The 18,007-nt window shown below is 44.0% G+C and overlaps 1 protein-coding gene across 4 annotated transcripts in view; it reads right to left on the bottom strand.

The window, feature by feature from the left end:
* The window catches only part of Tex2 (testis expressed 2), a 127,100-nt gene that overhangs the window by 80,121 nt on the left and 28,972 nt on the right, over positions 1 to 18,007 (bottom strand). Inside the window, exon 1 of one of the 4 annotated variants that reach the window (XM_029570132.1) lies at positions 12,810 to 12,961. The exons of the other annotated variants lie outside the window; for them this stretch is intronic. The gene's annotated coding sequence lies outside the window, so the exon portion shown is untranslated. Of the gene's footprint in view, positions 1 to 12,809; positions 12,962 to 18,007 lie in introns of those variants that run through there. 4 annotated transcript variants of the gene reach the window in all.

Below are 18,007 nucleotides of genomic sequence, written 5' to 3'. Positions count from 1 at the left end.
AAGATAAGGCCAGGGCTGGGGAGATGGCTCAGTCAGTAAAGCACCTATTGTACCAAGCATAAGAATCTAAATTTAATCCCCAGAACTCACATTAAAAAACAAAAACAGGAGCCAGGCGTGGTGGCGCACACCTTTACTCCCAGCACTTGGGAGGCAGAGGCAGGTGGATCTCTGCGAGTTCAAGGCCAGCCTGGTCTACATTGTGAGTTCCAGGACAGCTGGGGCTACAGGGAGACCCTGTCTCAAAAAGACAAAAAAACAAACAACAACAACAACAACAACTCCCCCCCCCAAAAAAAAAAAACAAAAACAAAAACAGAGCTGGAGAGATGGCTCAGCAGTTAAGAGCACTGGCTGCTCTTGCAGAGGACCCAGGTTTGGTTCCCAGCACCCACATGGTGGCTAACAACTGTCCATAACTCCAGTTCCAAGGGATCCAATGCCTTCTTTTGACCTCTGTGGGCACTGCATGACATGGGTGCACTTACAAACATGTGGGTAATATACTCATACATAAAATAAAAATAAAACAATAACAAAAAGAAAATAGCCAGTCTAGTCAAATGAGTGAGCTATGGGCTCAGTGAGAGACCCCATCTCAAAAGTTAGGTGGAGGGGCTAGAAAAATGTCTCAGCATTTAGGAACACTGGCTGCTCTTCCAAAGGACCCCTGTTCAGTTCCCAGCACCCACATGGCAGCTAACAACCATCTATAACCATCTAGTTTCAGGGGATCTGACACCCTCTTCTGGCCCCTGTAGGCACTGCACACATATGGTACACTTACATTCACGCAGGTAAAATACTCATACACATAAAATAAAAATATACAAAAAAAATCTTTAAAAGGTGGAAAGTGATTGAGGACTTTTGGCATACACACACACACACACACACACACACACACACACACACACACGCAGTGCTATAGGGAACTCAGAGAAACAACAGGTGATCATCACAGAATGACATCTATATGACAGTAAGACCTTTAGAGCAAGAATGAAAACTCAGGGGCTGGAGAGATGGCTCAGTGGTTAAGAGCACTAGCTACTCTTGCAGAGGACCCAGGTTTGGCTCCTAGCACCCACATGGTGGCTGACAACAGCTCGTAACTCCAGTGACCTCTTCTGACTTCCTCAGGCATTGCATGACGTGGGTACACCTACCTACAGGCAGACAATATACTCATACACATAAAATAAAAATAAATAAATAAAATTTTTTTAAAAGAATGAAAACTCAGGTAGGGTGTGGTGGTGCATGCCTAAAATCCAGCACTAGGGTGCTGAAGCAGGAAGGTCATCACTGCAGGCCACCCTGAACTATACAACTAGTTCCAGGCCAGTCTGAACTACATGATGAGATCCTGTCTCAAAAAAATAAATAGAAAGAGCAACAACAAAAACCCCAGTCAAAACAAGCGGAGTGCTCCTAACCACAGCTCCCCTCTCTTCCCAAAGACTCCACCAGTTGGAATTATCCAGCCATAATTACAGGTAGTCAGAAGAGAAAGCCAAAGCTTTACCATTCCTTGAATTTATATACTTTAGTTTGAAATAATTATAGACTCTCAGAAAGTAGTGTAAGAGTACCTACCAGGAGGCCCCATTCATCCCTCAAATTCAAAGATTGAAAAATATAATGTCAAATTCTAAGTGGCTGGATATATGGCTCAGTGATTAAGAGTGCTTGCTGCTTCCCTGCTCTCGTGTCAGATGGCTCACAACTGCCTGTAACCTCAGCTTCAAGAGGATTCAAGGTCCTCTTCTGGCCTCCACGAACACCTGCACTCCCATGCACAAACCCACAAACAGACACACATAATTAAAAAATAAATCTTTTTTAAAAAATCCAAGTGGTTAAAAGAAAATCATGTTTTAGACACAAACCATTAGTTTACCTCTTTAAGAAAAATGCATTCCTAAGAGGAAAGCACCAACTTCCCCTTCTGAAAACCTTCTTAAATTTGTTAATGATCAAACTTAGGGAGACATCTTCAGTATTTCCCCAATATATGATCAGTACATGGAAATAGCTGCACCAAAGTTCCTCAAGTCCATCTTGTGGAAATGCTTACAAGAGCAGCTTGTGTGTGTGTGTGTGTGTGTGTGCATGTGTTGTATGTCTGTCTATGTGTGTGGTATATGTTAAGGTTCAGATAGCCCTGCCCCCTCACCAATAGGATCCCAAGGACTTCTCATGCGCTGGAGAAAAGGGAACCTAGCTGATAAGCACCTTGGTCTTTGAAGTCAAGAGAAGCAGACTTTTCTCCACTGTTTGGCCAACACAGCAGGCTTCCCCTTTGATCTCTAAAGAGGACAGGTTTTAACAGTCCCGCTCTCCTACTCCCCCCCCCCAACTTAAAAAAATTCATCTTCCCACTTTCTGCAAGAAGCAGAAGCCTCCCTTTTTAAAAGACCCCAGCTCAAGACCTGGGCAGACATTTTCCCTGCCTGGAAGGGAATCTGTCCCATGTGTCCCTTTGCTAATAAACCCTATTTTGATGGAGTTTCAGCTGTGCCTCGGTGACTCATCATCCATTCACTCGTTCTCCGCCAACATTTTACCTATCAGTATATGCACATAAGGTGGGTATGCGGAGGCCAAGAACAGTGTACCTGGGTGACTTCTATCACTCTCTGCCTTAATTGCCATGAGAAAGGGCTGAATGAGAAGTCTGCCCTTTTCAGTATGCTGCCTGGTCCGCAAGCTCTCGGGATCAGCCTGTCTCTGCTTCCCAATGCTGGGGTCACAGGCATGCACAAGCCATATTCAGCTGCTTTTTACATGGGTGCTGGGGAGTTGAACACAGGTCCTTAATGCTTGTACGACAAGTGCTCTTACTGAGCCATCTCTCAACCCTAAGAAGAGTTAATATTTAGAAGGGCTTGCTCTGCACCCAGGGCCAGTAGTACTTTGCATAAATTCTTTTATTTTTGTAATGCTAGTGGATTGAACCTAAGGCCTTTGGTATGCCAGGCAAGCATTCAACCACTGAGCCTTTCAAAAAACGGTCTACACAGGTCTTGTGTATGAGAGCAAGTCTATAGTAGTATGGATTTGTAAAAGGAGCAGTCATGAGTCAAATAGGACTCATCTATAATTTTTTTTTAAAGACAGGATCTCTTGTAGCCCTAACTGGTCTCAAACTTGCTATGTAGGTAGCAAGACTAACCTTACTAACTGGTCTCAAACTTGCTATGTAGGTAGCAAGACTAACCTTAAACTCCTGATCCTCCCACCTCCACCTCCCAAGTACTGGTATTACAGGCAAGTGACACCATGAGGCTCATAGTTAAGTTTTTGAAACTGCCCTGCCACTTGGTTCAATTTACCAATTTGCACATCTACTAGTATTGCATAGAGTGTCCCCCTTATACCCTTGCCAAGAGCAAACACACTTTCTAATTTCTGCCCATGAAGTGGATGGAGAAAACGTATCTTAATGTTTTCACACTTACTTTCTCTCTCGATGCCCCTCATCTAGTGGGTTTTTGTCATTCATACTCCCTGTCCAGACTTTGGGGCCAGGCCTGGTGGCATAGGTCTTTAATCCCAGCACTTGGGAGGCAAAGATAGGCAGATTTCTGTGAGTTTGAGGCCAGCTTGGTCTACATAGCAAGTTCCAGGTCTGTCAGAGCAACAAACCAAGCAAGGGCTTTGTGTTTATAGCAATACTTTACACTATGCCTAATATATTTGTTACACATATTTTCCCCAGGAGCTGGAGAGATGGCTCAGCGGTTAAGAGCACTAGCTGTTCTTAAAGAGGACCCAGGTTTGAATCCCAGCACCCACATGATGGCTAACAACCGTCTGTAAATCCAGTTCCAGGGGATATGATGCCCTCTTCCTCTTCTGTCTTCCACAGTCACTGTATGACATGGACACACTTACATACATAGAGGCAATACACTCATACATAATTAAAAAACACAAAGCCAGGCATGGTGGTGCATGCCTTTAATCCCAGCACTTGGGTCGGGTGGTAGAGGCAGGTGGATCTCTGTGAGTTCCAGGCCAGCCTGGTCTACATAGTGCCTTCTAGGCCAGCTGGGGCTATAGGAAGACCCTGTCTCAAAAAGACCATAAATAAATAAATAAATAAATAAATAAATAAATAAATAAATCAAAAAACAAATGTTTTCCCCAAACTTTGACCTTTCTTTTAATATTTTTTTAATTTTTTTATTTTTTGGTTTGGTTGGTTTTGTTTCCCTATAGCCCTAGCTGGCCTGGAACTCACAGGGATCTGTCTGCCTCTGCCTTCCAAGTGCTGAGATTAAAGGTATGTGTCACCATGCCCAGCAGTAATCTTTAGTATGGATGATCATTTCCTGTATGTTCTAGTAATCAATAATAATGTATGTAGAGTTTTCCTCCCAAATCATATTGACTCGAAAATCTAGCTTACATATCTGAATTCCATTAGTACCTACTGGCCATCCACCTTCTCCAGGGAGAAAGCTTTTTCGATTAATTTTTTTATAAATTGAAAGAACTCTCTGAGAACTTGAAGAGAAAAAAAAGCCTCTTTTTTTCAGTCAGAAACACTTTTTTATATAGGCATCAGCAGACTTAACTTTGATATCGGGCAGTAAAATCTGCTAAATACAATCTTACATCAAGATTCTATTTATAGACAGCAATCTGAGGCCTAAAGAAGATAGTTTTTTTAAAAAATCAGGTTTGAGCAGGGTAGGGTGGCACATACCTGTAATCCCAGCACTTGGAAGGCTGATAGAGGAAGATTGCCAGGAGGAGTTCAAGGCCAGAGACAGTCTCCAAATCAATAAAAAGGTACAAACCAATTTGATATTGAGTGTGTGTGTGTGTGTGTATGGGGACGGGGAGCTGGTGAGAAACAGCTTGGCAGAAAGCTTCCCAGAGGCCACTTGGGAAGAGGGTTTTTGTGGCCTTGATAAGCTGACTGGTCACATTCTAAGTGGCAGATGGAGCATGAGGCAAGAGAAGGAAGCAAGAAACTCAAGTCCATGTTCAAGATCTACAAAGTCAGAAGCTACCATATTCCTGGCAGATGCACAGTCTTGACCTGGCCACATGGCCATCCTGTGGTCCCCTGAGGATCACTTACTTGTTTATAAATCCTGAGTGGGAACATAACTAGGTCATGCCCTCTCTTCCACTGTTGTGGATTGTGCTGAGAAGGATTCCAGCTGAGGGAGGATGAACTGATGGGGCCCCAAAGCTCCCCTGACCCAGTGTGAGATTTCTGACAACTGTTTGGATAGTAGATCCAGGCACTGAACATCATACCGAGTGTGGTCCTGAGGCAGCAGAGGCAGAAGCTCCAAGGAGGACCATGGTCCTTTAACCAGCTGTGCAAGCCCGTTCACTTCACCTTCCTGAGCTGTAAACTAAAGGAATTTTTCGCCACTGTCTTTAAGGAATTTTCCAGAAGGCTCTAAATTCTACCAGAATAGAACATACTTAGGAGTTCTACTTTCTACTTTGCACCAGAGAAATTTTTGGTAAATATTAAAGTTAGGCAAAGGAAACCAGGATGCACTTCAGTTGACTAATGTACTAAAGACAATTAAGTCAAAATATTTTTCAAATAGTGTTCAAACAGCTCATCTCACATTAACAAAAATGTGGAAACAGCTGGGCATGGCAGTGCACACCTTTCATCACAGCACTCAGGAGGCAGAGGCAGGTGGATCTCTGTGAGTTCAAAGCCAGCCTGGTCTACATAGTGAGATCCAGGCCAGCTGGGGCTACAGGGAGACCCTATCTCAAAAAAACTTGGAGCCCTTTCAGACTTGTCTTGTTTGGTCCAGCTACAGAAACAACCTTTACATTCTGGTCATAGGTAGAACGTCCCCAAGTCCAACAACTAATCAAACTTGTACATGAGGAGGCAAGAGGTCAGGCACCTGTCTGGCCTCTTCAGGTATCCTACAGTTTCTTCCTCCACTGCTCAACTGGACAGAGCTGACCTTGCAGGGATGGCATTATTCTGGCTGTGCTAAAGGCAGAACTCCCATCAGGCTCTCTTCCCAGTGAAGGTCATTCATAGTCTATACAAACACCCACTTTAAGTACAAACCACCAGCTTCATCCCTTGTGGATTCAATCTCCCTTCTATATTCCCAACACCCTCAGAACTCTGATGAGCCCTTTGAGGCCCCTTCTCCTTCCAGAGACATAACTCAGTGAAAAAAATTCTCCTCCTCCTCCTCTTTTCCCTGGCTCTAAAAAAATGTGGAGGAGGGCCAATGATATGGCTCAGTGAATAAAAGCAGTTGTTGCCAAGCCTGATGATACGAGTTCAATCCCCCAGATCCATATGGTAGAAGGAGAGAACCAACTCCTGCAAGTTGTCCTCTAATTTCCAAGTGTTCCCCTCATATTCACATATATATCTCACACACACACACACACACACACACACACACACACACACACACACGCTCAATCAATCAAAATAAAAAAGTTTATAAAACGTGGAACAGAGAAAGTCAAGAGAAGAGCTGGCCTAACTTTCAAGAGTTACTTGCAGACCAAGCAATTCTCTGTCATTAATACTGCATGCTCCCAGGCCTGAGTTGTTCCAACAATGACCTCCATTCAGCTAGAGAGAGTAAGGCAGAGAGGGTTGGGTCACATGCTTGCAGATCCCAGGAATCCGAAGTATGCAGATCCAGTCCTGGAAGTTCAGCCCCGCCCTTGCTGTTTTCAGGAATTACCCCACCGGTTTCCTACTTAGATTCCCTGCTGGTGCGATCCTGGGCTGTGCCTCTCATTCAGACTCCAATTTTGTCTCTCTCTGTCCACGTGGTCAGATGCCCTTACCCCTAACTGACTAGAAGGTGGTAGGTTTGTATCTAACTCTATATATCTACTACTTCCGACCCTCTGTAAGAAACGTTCCATCCATTCCTCTCTGCACAGACCTCATCCAGATTCAAGGAGGCAGAATCCTAAACTCAGTTGACCTGCCAATCCCGGAGCTCCTATCCACACCAATTCACTCTCATCCATCATGGAGTTGCCAACAAGGCCCCGGAGCCCAAATGGTCATCTCTAATGTTCTTTTCCTTACTCCTCCAAACTGCTTTAGTTCAGATGATGTTAGAAAATGAGAGTTCTAGATACGATGCTGGCGGAAGCCCCGTGGGTAAGCCCAGATGCTTCTCCCATGTGTTGAGTCTGAACTCCATTTCTAACCCAGCCCAGGGACGTAAGTCAGCTTTGACTCCTATGTGACACTTTTTCATTCAACAGAAGCAAGACTTTGGAAAACCATGGAGGAGCCAGCCCTACTGCCCCCATTCCAAGAGCCCATACATGCAGTAGCATCGTCATAAAGCCCTGGGCACAACCCTGGGCACAGCCCTGGAAATAACTAAAAATCTAAACCCAACCATGAGAGATCTTAGTGTGGTAGACACTATCAGGGCAGCACACAGAAAGCTTCCAATTAGTGTGGATGGCAACTTCATGGTTCCTCCTTAATAGAGGTAGGTTGTAAGGTCAGGGGAAAAAAGCAAGCTACCTATAAGCTGCCGTTATTCCTAGTACTCTCTGGATTCTCCCACAAAGCATTGTACAGGTGCTTCAGGCTACCCTGTGGAATCAATATTGGCTCATTCTGGTTGGAGCACCTCAGAGGCTCAGGATGAATAGCAAAGACTGGATACAGGCTGGCTATACCCACCACTCTGCCCCTGAGGGTAACTAGCAAATCTCTCCTGTTGGTGAGATTCTCTGGGTGGGGTGCCTGCTTGACTATGGCACGTGCTACTCCTTGCTTTAGTATTAAGCTTCTGTGGTTTTTTTTTTGTTGTTGTTTGCCTTTTTTTTTTTTTTTTTTTGAGACAGGGTCTCCCTGTAGCTCCAGCTGGCCTGGAACTTGCTATGTAGACCAGGTTGGCCTTGAACTCACTGAGATCCACCTACCTCTGCCACCACGCCCAGCTAAGCGTCTATGATTTTAAGATATATTAAATGTGTTTATTGTGAGAACTCAGCTGGTATGTAGTTAGATTTCTGAAATGAAGTGAGAGTTGAGTGGGCAAACCTATTACACAAAAACCTAATTAAGAAGCCAAACTTGGGCCAGGCATACTGGTACACGCCTTTAATTCTAGCACTTGGGAGGCAGAGGCAGGTGGATCTCTGTGAGCTTCAGACCAGCCAGGGCTGCATGTAAGACCCTGTAGCAAACAAAAAAGAGTCAAATTCAAGGCTGAAGCGATAGCAGGTGAGATATGTACTGCTCTTGCAGAGGTGCCCAGCACCCACATCTAGCAGTTCACAACCACCTACAGCTCCAGGGAGATCTGATGCCCTTGGCCTCTGAGGGTACCTGTACACATGTGCACATACCCACACACAGACACATAATTTAAAATAAAATAAATCTTATTTTTTAAAACATAAACTCTGGAGGTGGAGATGGCTCAGCAGTTCAGAGCACTTGTTGCTCTTCCAAGAGGACCTGAGTTCAGTTCCCAGCACCCACTCAGGTGGCTCACAACTACCTAATTCCAGCTTCAGGGGCTCCTATGCCATCTTCTGAATCCCACTGGCACCAGTATTCACGTGCACAAAACCCAAATGCAGACACGTAAATAAAAATAGTAAGTCTTTAAAAACTTCAAATTCTGAAATTAAACAGGCCCAGCTTCAGACCCTAGCTCCACCACTTACCACATGTGACCTTGACAAGGTCCTGCCAAAAGCATTTATGCCCTAAACAAAGTGGAGATAATAGTGCCTACCTCACAGGGGCTGAAAGAATTAAGGAATAACACCCAACTGATGGGAGCTATTACTGCTTTTGGCGTCAGCAGCAGATCTGAACAGTTTTCTTTTTTTAAATATTTTATTATTTTTATTTTATGTGTATGAGTGTATTACCTGCATGCATGTAAGTACACCTGTGTGTCAGGCAATGCTCACAGAGGTTAGAAGAGGGCATTGAATTTCCCTGGAACTGGAGTTATGGACAGTTGTTACCACCATGTGGGTGCTGGGAGTTGAACTCGGTTCCTTTGTAGGAGCAGCCAGTGCTCTTAACTGCTGAGCCATCTGTCCAGCCCCTGAGCACATCTTTCTCATGCAGGCCAAACTGGCCCATGGACTCGGACACACTATCAAGGATCGAACAGAGGCCATATTATCAGAACTAGCCTGGCCTAGCTGTCTGCCTTTAGGCTGAGTTCAGAGAGCTGGGACCATGAAGAATGACAAGACAAGGACCAGGTGGAAACATGGAAAGGCCTGCATGCTGAAATACAAGATGAAAAAGCAGAATGTGGCAAGACCTGAGTACTGAACACAGTGAGTAGAAGAACAATCAAGAGTACCTAAAAGGCTACAAGACAAAGTGGTAACAGTGTCTCACTCTGAAGGTTATCTTTATTGGCACTTGGTGCAAAGTTAGGTTAAAAGGATAATTTCTTGAATGAGGATACTAGATGAGGTCTGCAGTTACACCAGCCTCTTTTGTTGTTGGGACCACTTTGTAGTCCCAGTTAGTCTGGGACTCACTATGAACCCAGGGTGGCCTTGAATTTGTGGCAGTCTTCCTGTTTCAGCCTCCTAAGTGCTGAGACCACAAGCATGAACTGCCATGTCTGGCTTACATCAACCTCTTTTTCTGTCTTCTCTCTATGTTGACCTAAATTTTGCAAGATTCTTACAATGCTTAACTGTAAGTGATTAATTCAGATTATTACTTTTCCATTTCAGTACTGATCCAAATTTCATCAGTAATCAAATTTATAAAAGGATCATAATATTATGAAATCAAATCACTGCCACAGGTAGAACGATAAGCATAGTTAAGTAAGAAACAGTCAGTCACTGGGTTTTGAGTCAAGGGCACTCACATTTGAGGTCAGCCTTATTCTAAGGTAGTGAGCATATTTCCTAAAGGCAGCTCTAGTAACAATGTCTGGAGGTAGACCAATCCTGACACAGAAATTCCTATTATGTCATCCACAGCCAATGAGAATTTGGAATCAGCATGAAACCATATGGAATTACACTTCCGAACAAAAGCAAGGAAGGCTGAGGAAGTGGCTCGGTTGATAGAGAGCTTGCCTAGAATGCCAGAAGCCCTGGCACTGATCTCCAGCACTGCATAAACCAGGCATGGTGGTACATGTCTGCAACCCTAACACCTGAGAGATGGAGGGTGGAGGACCAGAAGTTCAAGGCCAGCCTGAGACTGTCTCTGCACACACACACACACACACACACACACACACACACACGGCAAAGGAAACTTGATGGCTTAGGTGACTTTTGTGCCCTTATCCTTAATAAATGTAGTTTTTAGCAAGCTTTTTTTTTTCGGTCTTTTTGAGTCAGGGTCTCCCAGTAGCCCCAGCTGGCCTGGAACTATGTGGACCAGGCTGGCCTCAAACTCACAGAGGTCCGCCTGCCTCTGCCTCCCAAATGCTGGGATTAAAGGCATGCACCACCACACCTTTTAAGGGCAAAAAGGGATTTCCTGGCTCCCCTGGGTTCCTTTGTGAATGTGAGATTGGAGCCATGATGCCAGGTCATCCCCATAGAGCAGCCTACAAGTGGACAACTGATCAGTATCTAAAATTTTTCTATTACATTTATTTGGGGGGAGGGTGGTGCAAACTTGCCACAGCACCAGTGTGGAGGTCAGAGGACAACTCCTGGAAGTTAGTTCTCTCCTTCTACCATGTGGCTCCTGGGGATTGAGCGAGATCATCAGGCTTGGCAGCAAGTGCCTTTACCTGCTAAGCTATCATGTCAGCACCCTGATCATGACTTTCTTAGTCACAGTTCTCAAAGAAGAATTGGGCATATGAGAGGTGCACCACAACATCCTAAGAAATGCCTTCAACACAAGGATGATCCAGCCATCCTTTGCCATCTCAGGGCTTATGACTGAGAAGTGGGGACTAAAAGACACATGACTTGAAAAAACATCCTAGTAATCACAAACCTATGTACACACAGACACGCCCCACAATGAACCAAAAACTCAGCAGATGTAGCACCAGCTGTTTCTGACACCCATAACTGGTTAATCCAGTCTATAGCTACTGCTTCAGAAGCAATTACTCTTTAGCAGGCTCTTGCTCTGTAAGCCCTTTCTCCTCAAGGTCAGCCAGTCAATTTCTTCAGATACTGTAAGTGAGAAATAGGAGGCTTGACAGCTGTTGCCATGGCCACATGGCACAATGAGACCGTGACCTGCTCCTGATCTTTGCTACACTGGTCCTGTACTATATTCCTTTTAAAGTTGTGGCCCAGTCCAGTCCCTCAAACCCTAGACGCAGAGTTGATCCCAGCCAGGGCCTCCCTGATACCCATTCCTGAAGGTCTGTTCCAGTGCTGTCTCAATAGCCAGATACAAGGCAGAAATGAAGTATAGGGAAGAATGACAGGTGGGTTAAAAAAGAAACCTGGATGCATAAAGGAAGAAGAGAAAAGCTGCTTCTTGGCAGATCGGAGAAAATTAAGCACAAGGAGCATTTCATAACCTGAATGTGAGTACCCAGCATGGAACCAGACTGTCTGATCTAATTCTGGAGGTGCTGTAAGCCTGATGGCTGTACTGGGCTCTGGTGATACCCCAAAGAAACAAGCGTGAGAAACTGTGATGTTGATGTTTTTCTGTTCACAGTTCTGATAACCACCTCACAGTAATGTCCTGCCCTTTCCAGATGATTAGTTGGGTGACTTTCTTCTAAACTTATGTGAGTACTTGGAGAGTGCTGGCTGCCAGAGCACAATGCTAAACAGACACAGAGCTTTCTGGCTATCCATGTGTAATGAGGACCCCATTAACTCAGTACCCCAAATCGCCCTTCATGGTATGGCTGACAGCCACGGCTAACTGGAAAGAGCCAAGTTCAGGAACAGCCTGGCTGAGTCTACATTTCCTGGGACCCTGATGGTAAAGCCTCACCCCTCAAACTGCTGGGAGAAAGAATTGGAGAGAACTTCATAAACTGTAAGGTGCAGAAAGGTTACAATGAAGCACACTCCCCTCCCCTGCATTTTCATGATGAAGAAAAACACAGCACCATGAAATAACAGCACTTGTTCTCAAAATTAGTTAAAAGGATAATTTCTTGAATGAGGATCCTAGATACTGTCTGCCTTTAATCCCAGCACTTGGGAGGCAGAAGCAGACAGATCTCTGTGAGTTTGAGGCCAGCCTGGTCTACATAGTGAGTTCCAGGCCAGCTGAGGTTACAAGGAGACCCTGTCTCAAAAAAGACCAAAAAAAAAAAAAAGGAAAACGTAGCATGCTTTTTTCCCATGAGAGAACACACAATTTTATTTTTCTCCAAAAATTTATGAAAGCCACTTTAATATCCATGGTAAAGAACACCACTGCATTCTGAGCAACTCAAGACCTTATCAACTGGAACACAGGGAGGCTGAACATAGAGGCACATATCTGTAATACCAGAGCTTTGGAGGCTGAGACAGGAGGATTATCACAAGTTGGAGATAATTATGGGCTATATACTAAGTTGATTAGCCTGGGCTACTGTACCAAGACCCTGTCTCAAAAAACAAAGCAGATACAGAAGTGGGAGAGGCAAAGGATATCTGGATGTGCCCAAGTCACAGTTCTGATGTATGAGGACACACCAGAGGACTCTAAACCATAACAGCAACAACCTCTTTCCAGGGCAAGCCCTGAGTGCAGTTGCTGGCACTATCTCACTTAAGCCTTTCAATTCTCTGAGGAAGGGACTGCCATTATTTCATCATTTTAAGTAAGGGAAAAGACTGAAAGTGGTTCTGGAAACTTACCAAGGTAACAAAGCTATTACCTAGCAGAGCTGGGTCGTGGGCTCCAAGAGCAGGCTCTTAACCCTGACGCATGCTGCTTTGTTCAGCTGCTCATTAAAGCAATCTGGAGCTAGGAGGAGTTTTCTATTGGTGCTCTGTGCTTCAAGAAGAGTTCCATCCATCCAAGCCTGGTGGCGCACACCTTTGATCCCAGCACCTGGGAGCCAGAGGCAGATGGATATCTGTGAGTTTGAGGCCAGCCTGGTCTACATAGTGAGTTCCAGGACAGCTGGTACAACAGGGAGACCCTGTCTCAAAAAGAAAAAAAAAAAAAAAAAAAGTTCCATCCATTTTGGGGGCATGGTGGCGCATGCCTTTAATCCCAGCACTCAGGAGGCAGAGGCAGGCAGATCTCTGTGAGTTCAAGGCCAGCCTGGTCTACATACTGAGTTCCAGGACAGCTGGGGCTACAGGGAGACCCTGTCTCAAAAAAGACCAAAAAAAAAAAAAAGTTCCATCCACTCAACATCAATTCTAAGGGAGAAAACTCAGAAAATAAGTAAACACTCTCTTGCATGTACTAACATTATAAAAAGTCTACATGGCACATCCCTTTTCGTGTGCTATGGGAACACAGTTCCACCCTCAGGGGAGTTGGTGACAATAACAATTAACCAAGGCTTCTATAAACTCCCACCTTTCCTGGTAGGTTTATTAATGACTCTTTTATACTGGCTGAGGCAGCTGCCTCCATAGATTTTCCTCCTATGTAAAATATTACATGAACCATTAATCTAAATGGCTCAAGGAAGTTTGGTAAAAAAGTTAATTTCAAAACAATATCTAACTAAAAACAAACTTATTTTCCCCTCAAATATTCCATAAAATAAGCATTTGGAATTGATTACAGATCTAAAGCTTTCCTAATTTCACAATTTATTCACTGCTACAAGTCTGTTTGCGAAAACATCTTAATGTCAGTCAAATCTTTCTAGTTCTGAGAGTAGAGGTAGGCAAGGCATTAAGATTCATACTCATTAGTGTACTGCCTCACAGTTCACAAAGGAAAACAGAGAAACCTGCCCTCAGGGAGCCTAGAACACCATTCAAGCCAGCAAGGACCCTTAAGGAGCTCTAGAACACAGCCAGCAGGGAGCCACAGTGGCTTGCATATGAATCAGAAGGGTTCCCTGAGTAAGTGGGAACTGGCTGACATCCCTAGGATGAGTGAGGAATGGTGGCTCATTAATGATAGTATGGGAGAGAAGGACATGCATGAGCAAGGGCCTGAGGCAGGTGGATCTCTGTGAGATGGAGGCCAGCCTGGCCTACATAGAGTTCCAGGGAGGCCCTATCTCAAAACAAAACAAAACAAAAGGCCCTGGGGGCAAGCACTGTTCCAATCTTGAGAGAGAAGAGGTAGGGGCAGTGGGCATGCCACACAAGGCTTGAAGGCCATTCTGAGGATCTGGTCTTTGAAAAGGGCTGAGGAGTGGCTGAAGGGTTGGATGTGATCTGGAGATGGATATGGAGGTGGCCTGATGCAAACTTTGAGGCGGCTCAGGAAGGTCAGCTCCCGCTTATAAAGTTTTGGGTCTTTTTTTTTCAGTCTTTTTGATACAGGGTCTTCCTGTAACCCCAGTTGGCCTGGCCCTCACTATGTAGACCAGGCTGGCCTTGGCCCTGAACTCACAGAAATCTGCCTGTCTCTGCCTCTCAAGTGCTAGGATTAAAGGTGGGCCTCTTACAAAGTTTTAGGTGACAGACCAAGGCAGCTTAAACTAGGAGTGGCTGTGCAGGAGTAGGCATTTATAAGTCAGGAGACGTGAGTTCCCACCCTGGTGAGCTGGATGTGAAGGAAAGGAAGAGGGAGTTCTTAAGGACAAGCCCAGGCTTTGGGATGAAAAGACTGGAAGGGCAGGGGTCCCATCAGAATAAGAGGAAGATCAGGTTTAAGGAGAACACTGTAGGTGCAGTTTGGGACAGCTTAGAGTCTGATATCCTTGGTGACCACCCTGTGTGGGTATGAGAAGATGCCCAGAGTTCCGATCAATTAATTGATTCTGCTACAGAAGGCAAATGACTCCTTAACCCAAAACTAATAGAAGAGCATCTACTGAGTGATGAAGCATTTCTTGAAGCCACGAACTTCTAATAACTACAAGCAGCGTGTACAAGAAAACCATTTCAGATATCTGCCTAAGATGGACTTCACAAAATCTATCGTTTTATGATCATTATTATTTTATATGTATGAGTATATTACCTACATGTATGTAAGTCATGCAATGCCCATGGAGGTCAGAAGAGGGCATTGGATCCCCTGGAACCGGAGTTTCAGATGGTTGCTAGCCACCATGTGGGTGCTGGGAACCCTGCAAGAGCACCTCTGCAAGAGCAGCCAGTGTTCTTATAACTGCTGAACCACCTCTCCAGCCCCACAAAATATATCTTTCAAGAAAAATTTAATTTCATCTACTATTCAACATAAAATTCTTTAAATTCTGGCACTATGATTTAATCTCAGCAGCAAACAAGAAACTTGGAAATGGAGAAAAGAAATTGTTCTCTAAAATGAGCAGCACAGATCTCTGCATCACCCAAACACTAATCACTCTAAGTTTTCAGTTAAGTGTAAAAAATGGAATTTTCAGCTGATGATTTATGTCCCAAACACATCAAGACACTCCTCATTAATCTTATGAGGGAGGAATTATGCCTTCTACTTCCCAAATAAGGAAACTGAGGTAGAGAAATTGATGTCTAAAGCTTCATGACCACTGTAAGCAGACATGGAAGCCAAACAAGCCCAGGCACTCTTCTCACGGTGCCCAAGACCACGAAGGCCTGCAGCCGCCCTGAAGGCCAAATACTGGCATGTTTATTCTGAAGTCTTAACCTACAGCCAGCAGTTACCCTCTTAGCCTCAAATTAACCTTGGGCCAGGTACATGGTCCACGCCTTTAATGTTAATCTCAGCACCCAGGTAGAAGTTTGAGGACAGCCTGGTCTACATAGCCAAGCCCACCAGGGCTGCATACATAAATAAATAGATAACCTTAACTTTTTTTTTTTTTTTCCCATCTTTGGAGATCGGGTCTCACTCTGTAACCCAGGCTGGCCTCAAACTTGAAGAAATCCACCTGTCTCAGCTTCTCCAAGTGCTGGGATTACAGGTGTGTGCCACATGCCCAGCAAGCCTTGATTTTAAAGAACTGTTTTTGTCAATTCAATCATTTCTGCCCCAGCTTCTTTAAAGATTTTATTTTTATTTTATGAAATTATGTGTGTACAGTGGGGGATCGTACACATAAGTGCAGTGCCCACAGAAGCCAGAAGAGAACATCAGATCTCCTGGAGCTAGGGTTACAGGCCGTTGCTGGGAACTGAACCCAGGTCCTCTACAAGAACAGTACATGCTCTTTACTGCTGAGCTATCTCTCTAGTCCATTTTCTAGCTTCTTAAAAGAGATTTACCTAAGCCAGGTGTGGTGGCACACGTCTTTAATCCCACCACTTGGGAGGCAGAGGCAGGTGGATCTCTGAATTCCAGGTCTACATAGTGAGTTCCAGGTCAGCCGGGGCTACAGGGAGACCCTGTCTCAAAAAAGACCAAAACAAAAAGAGATTTACCTAAACATATAATCATTATCCTCAAAGTTCTGTAAGTTTTACTTATAATTGCTTATAGAATTCAATTTAGGAGCTAGAGAGATGGCTCAGCAGTTAAGAACACTGACTGTTCTTGCAGAAGACCAGGATTCAATTCCCAGCACCCACATGGAGGCTAATAACTATCTGTAACTCCAGTTCCAGGGGATCCGACAGCCTCTTCTGTCCTCACCCCAAGTCTGATGATCTCCATCTTTTTTGTTTGTTTTTTTAGAAGAAGCATTTCATTACAGCTTTAATATATTCAGTAACACATTCTAGAGCCAAAGATACATCTCTTTCAAAGGTAGCTGTAAATTTTTAGGTTCACAGTTGAATTAATACAGTCATATAATATTGAACTCAGTATAAACCTTGTAAGACATAAAATTGAATGAGTTTTTACGTTTTAAAGAAGATCATTTCATTTTAAGATATGCTGTTTCCTACACTTTTAATGCTACTACCACTTGTATGTGTGCCTGCACTTGGGGGTCAGTGGATACTTTACCAGAGTTAGCTCTCTACTTCCATCATATAGATCCTGGGGATGAACTCAATATCTCAAGATCATTAGGATTTGTGTTGAGTGACTTTGCCTGCTGAAACATCAGATTAACTTTTTTTGTATTTATTAAAAAATTTTTAATAACTACATAATTAGAAGAAGCATTTCATTACAGCTTTAACATTCAGTAACACACTCCAGAGCAAGAGTACATGTCTTTCACAAGTGGCTGTAAGTTTCTAGGTTCATAGTTGAATTAATATAGCTATACAATATTGAACTCAGTATAAGCGCTGCAAGACATAAAACTGAATGAGTTTTTAACCTTTAAAAAAGATCTCCATTTAAGTCAGACGTGGTGGCACACGCCTGTAGTCCTAGCACTTGGGAGTCAGAGGCAGGTGGATCTCTGTTAGTTCAAGGCCACTCTGCTCTACATCGTGAGTTCCAGGAGAGCTGGGGCTACAGGGAGACCCTGCTTCAAAAAAAGGAAAAAAAAAAAAAAAAAAATCTCCATTGCGCTTTAGAATATATTGTTCCTTGCCAAAAGACTCATTGATTTTGCTACTAACAATGAGATGTTGGCGTATGCATCTCTAATCTGTATGTATCCGATTATTACCAGTCATAATTGGTTGCAATCGGATCCTCGGCACCTGAGTATGGATGTAAAGTCATCAAGTAGATTTCAATGGTAATATTTGTCACCTCTACTAATTACCATGAAGTAAGTTTTTATGCTTCCTCCTCAAATATAACTCATTTTTTATTTGTTGATTTTTTTGTGAGTATATCATACAGAACATCCCACACAATCTTATTCATCTATATACCCACTTCCCAAATGGCACCCTCCCATGGCCACCCCCTCCCACATACTGGAGCCCATATACTCTGTCATCCCTGTTATGGTCCACTGTGCTGTTGACACCCACAGCCATTCTCCAGTGCTTGTCTGTCTGCTGAATCTAGTCAGCCTATCTAGAGATCCTTGTTTTAGGAACATCAGCTGTTCCTCATCTAGCAGCAATCAGTTGTCAATATTCCTTTAGATAAAATTGGGGTCTGCTGTTCATTTTC

The sequence above is a fragment of the Nannospalax galili genome, unplaced genomic scaffold, assembly GCF_000622305.1.
Source record: "Nannospalax galili isolate Female #2095 unplaced genomic scaffold, S.galili_v1.0 scaffold1023, whole genome shotgun sequence".
Classification (NCBI taxonomy): domain Eukaryota; kingdom Metazoa; phylum Chordata; class Mammalia; order Rodentia; family Spalacidae; genus Nannospalax; species Nannospalax galili.
Note: the sequence above shows the minus strand (reverse complement) of the source record. Positions and strands in the feature narration are given on the sequence as shown.